This window comes from Pseudophryne corroboree, chromosome 2 (assembly GCF_028390025.1).
Source record: "Pseudophryne corroboree isolate aPseCor3 chromosome 2, aPseCor3.hap2, whole genome shotgun sequence".
Taxonomy (NCBI): Eukaryota; Metazoa; Chordata; class Amphibia; order Anura; family Myobatrachidae; genus Pseudophryne; species Pseudophryne corroboree.
In genome coordinates, this window is record NC_086445.1 from 1,039,068,835 (window position 1) to 1,039,077,643 (window position 8,809).

The window sequence follows — 8,809 nt, forward strand, 5'->3', positions numbered from 1 at the left end:
TGGCACCAGCGCTGGTGTTCCTGTAGAATGGTGGGGTCTGTCAGTGGTGGATTTGATGTCCTCTCGCCTGAACCACAAGGCGACACAATATGGGGTGCACACCAAGGATCCACTTGCAGTCCTGGGGGTTGCAATCACCGTTCCGTGGAGGCACCAGCAGTTATTATACCTCTTCACTGTGATACCCATGCTTCCACATGTGCTCAAGAAGACCGAGACAGCAGGGTCCCAGTGATTCTGGTGAGTTTGGATTGGCCAAGAGGATAACTACCCGTCCTGTTTTATTCCACCGAGGCTTGGCTCGGTTGTCTTTAATGGCGCGGCTGTTAAGGACTGAGGATCTATGAGTCCCCCCCATAACCCTGCTTCCATGCTCAGGCAGGTCCGTTTTTAGTTGGTGCCAACAGGAAGCTGGTTGCATCTGTATAGGGGGCGGCTATTTTGCAGCCCCAAGCTTTCAATTTTAGATTTTTTTCAGTTTCTTTTCTTCACTGAGTCTGTCAGCGCTGCTGCTCCATCACCCCCAGCTGGCGCCGATACTCCCGGACAGCTGCGGCCAAGACTAGTACTTAATATAGAAACATAGAATTTGACGGCAGATAAGAACCACTTGGCCCATCTAGTCTGCCCCTTTTTTATTTTCTCCTTTAGGCAATCTCAACCCTTTTTTAACCTTGATTCTTTGTAAGGATATTCATATGCCTGTCCCAAGCATGTTTAAATTGCCCTACAGTCTTGGCCTCTACCACCTCTGATGGGAGGCTATTCCACTTATCCACTACCCTTTCTGTGAAGTAATTTTTCCTTAAATTTCCCCTGAACCTCCCTCCCTCCAGTTTCAGTGTATGCCCTCGAGTTCTAATACTTCTTTTCCTTTGAAGAATGTTTCCCTCCTGAACTTTAAGACCCTTTATATATTTGAAAGTTTCTATCATGTCCCACCTTTCCCTTCTCTCCTCCAAACTATACATGTTAAGATCTTTTAGCCTTTCCGGGTAAGTTTTGTGATGTAGGCCATGCACCATTTTAGTTGCCCTTCTTTGTACACTCTCTAATGTATTTATATCCTTCTGGAGATAGGGTCTCCAGAACTGGACACAGTATTTCAGATGGGGCCGTATCAATGACCTATACAGTGGCATTATCACTTCTTTTTTCCTACTACTGATTCCTCTCCCTATGCAACCAAGCATCTGACTTGCCTTTCTCATTGCTTTGTTGCATTGCTTTCCTGCCTTTAAGTCACTTGAAATAGTGACTCCTAAATCCCTTTCCTCCTCAGTAGTTTCCATTATAGTACCCTTGATACTATACTTAGCCTTTGGGTTTTTGAGACCCAAGTGCATGATTTTGCATTTTTTAGCATTAAACTGTAGTTGCCACGTTATTGACCATTTCTCAAGCCTACCTAGGTCATTAATCATTTGTTTGACCCCTCCCGGTGTGTCTACCCTGTTGCATATCTTTGTATCAACTGCAAAAAGGCATATCTTCCCTTCAATACCATCTGCAATGTCACCAACAAAGATATTAAAGAGAACTGGACCAAGTACAGATCCCTGGGGTACTCCACTGGTAACATTTCCCTCCATAGATTGCACTCCATTAACTACAACTGTCTGTTTCCTATCCTGCAACCAGGTTCTTATCCATTTAACGGTTTTATAATCCACCCCCACGCTTTCAAGTTTATTTAGCAGTCTGTGATGTGGGACAGTGTCAAATGCCTTACTAAAGTCTAGATATGCTACATCTACAGCTCCCCCTTGATCTATTATTTTCATCACAGAGTCAAAAAAGTCAATAAGATTTGTTTGGCATGATCTACCACCAGTAAATCCATGCTGTTTTGGATCCTGTAAGTTGTTTACTTGCGGCAGGTCCAGGCACACCGTGTCTAGCACCGCTATGTGCCTGGCCCCCAGGACTGCGTGGCCGGCGTGTAAATTAAGCAATGATTAAATCCAGAAATCTGGTGTCTTCCATAAGGTGATAGTCTTTGAATTTACATCTCTGGGTGTGAAAGGAAAAAGGTTCTGTGGATCTTATATTCCTTACGTCGTAGCTGGCCATTGCTTATTGTTGGGTACGGTATTTCTCTTACGTGCTAGAGGATACTGGGGTCCACATTAGTACCATGGGGTATAGATGTGTCCACTAGGAGCCTTGGGCACTTTAAGAAATCAATAGTGTGCACTGGCTCCTCCCTCTATGCCCCTCCTACCAGACTCGCCTGGCCAATCTGTGGTTCTCCAGCTGTTGTAAAACTACATGTCCCAGCATGCCCTGCCACAGTTTTGTTACTAGGGAATGCTAAAACTGTGGCAGGGCATGCTGGGATGTGTAGTTTCACAGCAGCTGGAGAGCCACAAGTTGGCCAGGCCTGGTCTAGAAAATGTGCCCAGAGGAGCTGGTGACGCTTAGGGAAGCTCCTGAAGAGTTTTCTGCGTTTATTTTCTGTGTGTTGCTTTCAGGCAGGTCTGGTTGGCACAGTCTGCCTGCTTCGTGGGACTTAGGGGGGAGAACGGCCCAACCTCTTATAGGGTTAACGGTCCCGTTTCTCCGCTGACAGGACACAGCTCCTGAAACGGGAAGCCGCACGCCATTACAGGGGCGGAGCTTCACTATGAGCGGATCCAGCAGCTCACCAGCGACATTTTACCTCTGCAGCTTACACTGATAAGGCATCACAGGGAAGCACAGCTCCTCCACAAAGACTCCACGTCTCCTCAGCGGTACCAGGGGGTCTTAGAATGGGGGGGGTGGAGTGATGTAAAATACTAAGCCTTCTTAAGGCACTTAGGGGTCTATTTACTAAGCCTGGGATGGAGATAAAATACCAGCCAATCGGCTCCTGTCATTTTTCAAACCCAGCCTGTAACATGGTAATTAGGAGCTGATTGGCTGGTACTTTATCTCCATCCAAAGCTTAGTACATAGACCCTTTAGTGTGGCATCCCAGCTGAGTTTACTTGGCTAAAGGGGCGCGGTGTGGCTGGCTCCATTTTCTGTGTCCCTGCGGGCTGTGTGTGGGTTAAACTGTGTTTTCACCTTCTGTGTGTGTGTGGGTCCTTTCACGTTACCATGTCCAGGGATTGTGTTTCCTGCACAGCTGAGTGTCTGTCCTCCCCCGGAGACTCGCTACCGTGTACCCAGAATAGTGCACATTCCCAGGCTAGTGGGGCAGAACCCCCATGGTTAGATTCCATTAAGGGGATGATATCTAATATTTCTCTATCGTCCTAAGTGGATGCTGGGGTTCCTGAAAGGACCATGGGGAATAGCGGCTCCGCAGGAGACAGGGCACAAAAAAGTAAAGCTTTACTAGGTCAGGTGGTGTGCACTGGCTCCTCCCCCTATGACCCTCCTCCAGACTCCAGTTAGATTTTGTGCCCGAACGAGAAGGGTGCAATCTAGGTGGCTCTCCTAAAGAGCTGCTTAGAGAAAGTTTAGTTTAGGTTTTTTTCTTTACAGTGAGTCCTGCTGGCAACAGGATCACTGCAACGTGGGACTTAGGGGGAAAGTAGTAAACTCACCTGCATGCAGAGTGGATTTGCTGCTTGGCTACTGGACACCATTAGCTCCAGAGGGATCGAACACAGGCCCAGCCGTGGAGTCCGGTCCCGGAGCCGCGCCGCCGACCCCCTTGCAGATGCTGAAGCGTGAAGAGGTCCGGAAACCGGCGGCTGAAGACTCCTCAGTCTTCATAAGGTAGCGCACAGCACTGCAGCTGTGCGCCATTTTCCTCTCAGCACACTTCACTGGGCAGTCACTGAGGGTGCAGAGCGCTGGGGGGGGGCGCTCTGAGAGGCAAATATAAACCTTATACAAGGCTAAAAATACCTCACATATAGCCCATAGGGGCTATATGGAGATATTTAACCCCTGCCTGACTGGAAAAATAGCGGGAGAAGAACCCGCCGAAAAAGGGGCGGGGCCTATCTCCTCAGCACACGGCGCCATTTTCTGTCACAGCTCCGCTGGTCAGAACGGCTCCCAGGTCTCTCCCCTGCACTGCACTACAGAAACAGGGTAAAACAGAGAGGGGGGGCACATTAATGGCTATATATATATATATTAAAGCAGCTATAAGGGAGCACTTAATATAAGGATATCCCTTGTATATATAGCGCTTTGTGGTGTGTGCTGGCAGACTCTCCCTCTGTCTCCCCAAAAGGGCTAGTGGGTCCTGTCTTCATTAGAGCATTCCCTGTGAGTTTGCGGTGTGTGTCGGTACGTGGTGTCGACATGTATGAGGACGATATTGGTGTGGAGGCGGAGCAATTGCCAAATATGCAGATGTCACCCCCCAGGGGGTCGACACCAGAATGGATGCCTTTATTTGTGGAATTACGTGATGGTTTATCTTCCCTTAAACAGTCAGTTGAGGACATGAGGCGGCCGGACAATCAATTAATGCCTGTCCAGGCGCCTCAAACACCGTCAGGGGCTGTAAAACGCCCTTTGCCTCAGTCGGTCGACACAGACCCAGACACGGGCACTGATTCCAGTGACGACGGTAGAAATTCAAACGTATTTTCCAGTAGGGCCACACGTTATATGATTTTGGCAATGAAGGAGACGTTACATTTAGCTGATACTACAGATACCGTAAAACAGGGTATTATGTATGGTGTGAAAAAACTACAAACAGTTTTTCCTGAATCAGAAGAATTAAATGACGTGTGTGATGAAGCGTGGGTTGCTCCTGATAAAAAGTTGATAATTTCAAAAAAGTTATTGGCATTATACCCTTTCCCGCCAGAGGTTAGGGCGCGCTGGGAAACACCCCCTAAGGTGGACAAGGCGCTCACACGCTTATCCAAACAAGTGGCGTTACCCTCTCCTGAGACGGCCGCACTTAAGGATCCATCAGATAGAAAGATGGAAGTTATTCAAAAGAATATATACACACATGCAGGTGTTATACTAAGACCAGCTATAGCAACTGCCTGGATGTGCAGTGCTGGAGTAGTTTGGTCAGAATCCCTGATTGAAAATATTGATACCCTAGATAGGGACAATGTTTTACTGTCGTTAGAACAAATAAAGGATGCATTTATCTATATGAGTGATGCACAGAGGGATATTTGCACACTGGCATCTCGGGTGAGTGCTATGTCCATTTCAGCCAGAAGAGCCTTATGGACACGACAGTGGACAGGCGATGCGGATTCAAAACGTCACATGGAGGTTTTGCCGTATAAAGGGGAGGAGTTATTTGGAGTTGGTCTATCAGACTTGGTGGCCACGGCTACTGCCGGGAAATCCACTTTTTTACCTCAAGTCACTCCCCAACAGAGAAAGGCACCGACCTTTCAACCGCAGCCTTTTCGCTCCTACAAAAATAAGAGAGCAAAGGGCTTGTCGTACCTGCCACGAGGCAGAGGAAGAGGGAAGAGACACCAACAGGCAGCTCCTTCCCAGGAACAGAAGCCCTCCCCGGCTCCTGCAAAAACCTCAGCATGACGCTGGGGCCTCTCAAGCGGACTCGGGGACAGTGGGGGGCCGTCTCAAAAATTACAGCGCGCAGTGGGCTCACTCGCAGGTAGACCCCTGGATCCTGCAGATAATATCTCAGGGGTACAGGTTGGAATTAGAGACGGATCCTCCTCATCGTTTCCTGAAGTCTGCCTTACCAACCGTCTCTTCCGAAAGGGAGAGGGTGTTGGAAGCCATTCACAAGCTGTACGCTCAGCAGGTGATAGTCAAAGTACCCCTATTACAACAAGGAAAGGGGTATTATTCCACTCTATTTGTGGTACCGAAGCCGGATGGCTCGGTAAGGCCTATTCAAAATCTGAAGTCCTTGAACCTCTACATAAAAAAGTTCAAGTTCAAGATGGAGTCACTCAGAGCAGTGATAGCGAACCTGGAAGAAGGGGACTTTATGGTATCCTTGGACATCAAGGATGCGTATCTACACGTTCCGATTTACCCCGCACACCAGGGGTACCTCAGGTTCATTGTTCAAAACTGTCACTATCAGTTTCAGACGCTGCCGTTCGGATTGTCCACGGCGCCTCGGGTCTTTACCAAGGTAATGGCCGAGATGATGATTCTTCTTCGAAGAAAAGGCGTATTAGTTATCCCATACTTGGACGATCTCCTAATAAGGGCAAGGTCCAGAGAACAGCTGGAGACAGCTTTAGCACTATCTCAAGAGGTGCTAAGACAACACGGGTGGATTCTGAATATTCCAAAATCCCATTTAATCCCGACAACTCGTCTGCTGTTCCTAGGAATGATTCTGGACACGGTTCAGAAAAAGGTTTTCCTTCCAGAGGAAAAAGCCAAGGAGTTATCCGATCTGGTCAGGAACCTCCTAAAACCAGGAAAAGTGTCAGTACATCAATGCACAAGAGTCCTGGGAAAAATGGTGGCTTCTTACGAAGCAATTCCATTCGGCAGATTCCATGCAAGAATATTCCAAAGGGATCTGTTGGACAAATGGTCAGGGTCGCATCTGCAGATGCACCTGCGAATAACCCTGTCACCAAAGACAAGGGTGTCACTTCTGTGGTGGTTGCAGAAGGCTCACCTATTAGAAGGCCGCAGATTCGGCATTCAGGATTGGATCCTGGTGACCACGGACGCCAGCCTGAGAGGCTGGGGAGCAGTCACACAAGGAAGAAACTTCCAGGGAGTATGGACGAGTCTGGAAAAGTCTCTTCACATAAACATTCTGGAACTAAGAGCAATCTACAATGCTCTAAGCCAGGCGGAACTTCTCCTGCAAGGAAAGCCGGTGTTGATTCAGTCGGACAACATCACGGCGGTCGCCCATGTAAACAGGAAGGGCGGCACAAGAAGCAGGAGTGCAATGGCAGAAGCTGCCAAGATTCTTCGCTGGGCGGAGAATCACGTGATAACACTGTCAGCAGTGTTCATCCCGGGCGTGGACAACTGGGAAGCAGACTTCCTCAGCAGACACGATCTTCATCCGGGAGAGTGGGGTCTACATCCAGAAGTCTTCAACATGTTAATAGACCGTTGGGAAAGACCAATTGTAGACATGATGGCGTCTCGCCTCAACAAGAAACTGGACAAATATTGCGCCAGGTCAAGAGATCCACAGGCAATAGCTGTGGACGCACTGGTAACTCCTTGGGTGTACCAGTCAGTGTATGTGTTTCCTCCTCTGCCGCTCATACCAAAGGTATTGAAGATCATACGGCAAAGAAGAGTAAGAACAATACTAGTGGTTCCGGATTGGCCGAGAAGGACTTGGTATCCGGAACTTCAAGAGATGCTCACGGACGAACCGTGGCCTCTACCTCTGAGAAGGGACCTGCTACAGCAGGGTCCCTGTCTTTTTCAAGACTTACCGCGGCTGCGTTTGACGGCATGGCGGTTGAACGCCAGATCCTAAAAGGGAAAGGCATTCCAGAAGAAGTCATTCCTACCTTGATTAAGGCACGGAAGGAAGTCACCGTGAAACATTATCACCGCATTTGGCGAAAATATGTAGCGTGGTGCGAGGATCGGAGGGTTCCGACGGAGGAATTCCAACTGGGTCGTTTCCTACATTTCCTGCAATCAGGATTATCTATGGGTCTCAAATTGGGATCCATTAAGGTTCAAATTTCGGCCCTGTCAATATTCTTCCAAAAAGAATTGGCCTCTGTCCCTGAGGTCCAGACTTTTGTCAAGGGAGTACTGCATATACAGCCTTCTGTGGTGCCTCCGGTGGCACCGTGGGATCTAAATGTAGTTTTAGATTTCCTCAAATCCCATTGGTTTGAACCATTGAAAAAGGTGGATTTGAAATATCTCACATTGAAAGTGACTATGTTACTAGCCCTGGCCTCTGCCAGGAGAGTATCTGAATTGGCGGCTTTATCTTATAAAAGTCCTTATCTAATCTTCCATTCGGATAGGGCAGAACTGCGGACTCGTCCGCATTTTCTCCCTAAAGTGGTATCAGCATTTCATCTGAACCAACCTATTGTGGTGCCTGCGGCCACTAGCGACTTGGAGGACTCCAAGTTGTTGGACGTTGTCAGAGCCTTAAAAATATACATTGCAAGGACGGCTGGAGTCAGAAAATCTGACTCGCTGTTTATATTGTATGCACCCAACAAGTTGGGCGCACCTGCTTCTAAGCAGTCGATTGCTCGTTGGATTTGTAACACAATTCAACTTGCACATTCTGTGGCAGGCCTGCCACAGCCTAAAACTGTAAAAGCCCACTCCACAAGGAAGGTGGGCTCATCTTGGGCGGCTGCCCGAGGGGTCTCGGCATTACAACTCTGCCGAGCAGCTACGTGGTCGGGGGAGAACACGTTTGTAAAATTTTACAAATTTGATACCCTGGCAAAGGAGGACCTGGAGTTCTCTCATTCGGTGCTGCAGAGTCATCCGCACTCTCCCGCCCGTTTGGGAGCTTTGGTATAATCCCCATGGTCCTTTCAGGAACCCCAGCATCCACTTAGGACGATAGAGAAAATAAGAATTTACTTACCGATAATTCTATTTCTCGGAGTCCGTAGTGGATGCTGGGCGCCCATCCCAAGTGCGGATTATCTGCAATACTTGTACATAGTTATTGTTAACTAATTCGGGTTATTGTTAAGGAGCCATCTTTAAGAGGCCCTTTCTGTTGTCATACTGTTAACTGGGTTTAGATCACAAGTTGTACGGTGTGATTGGTGTGGCTGGTATGAGTCTTACCCGGGATTCAAAATGCCTCCCTTATTGTGTATGCTCGTCCGGGCACAGTACCTAACTGGAGTCTGGAGGAGGGTCATAGGGGGAGGAGCCAGTGCACACCACCTGACCTAGTAAAGCTTTACTTTTTTGTGCCCTG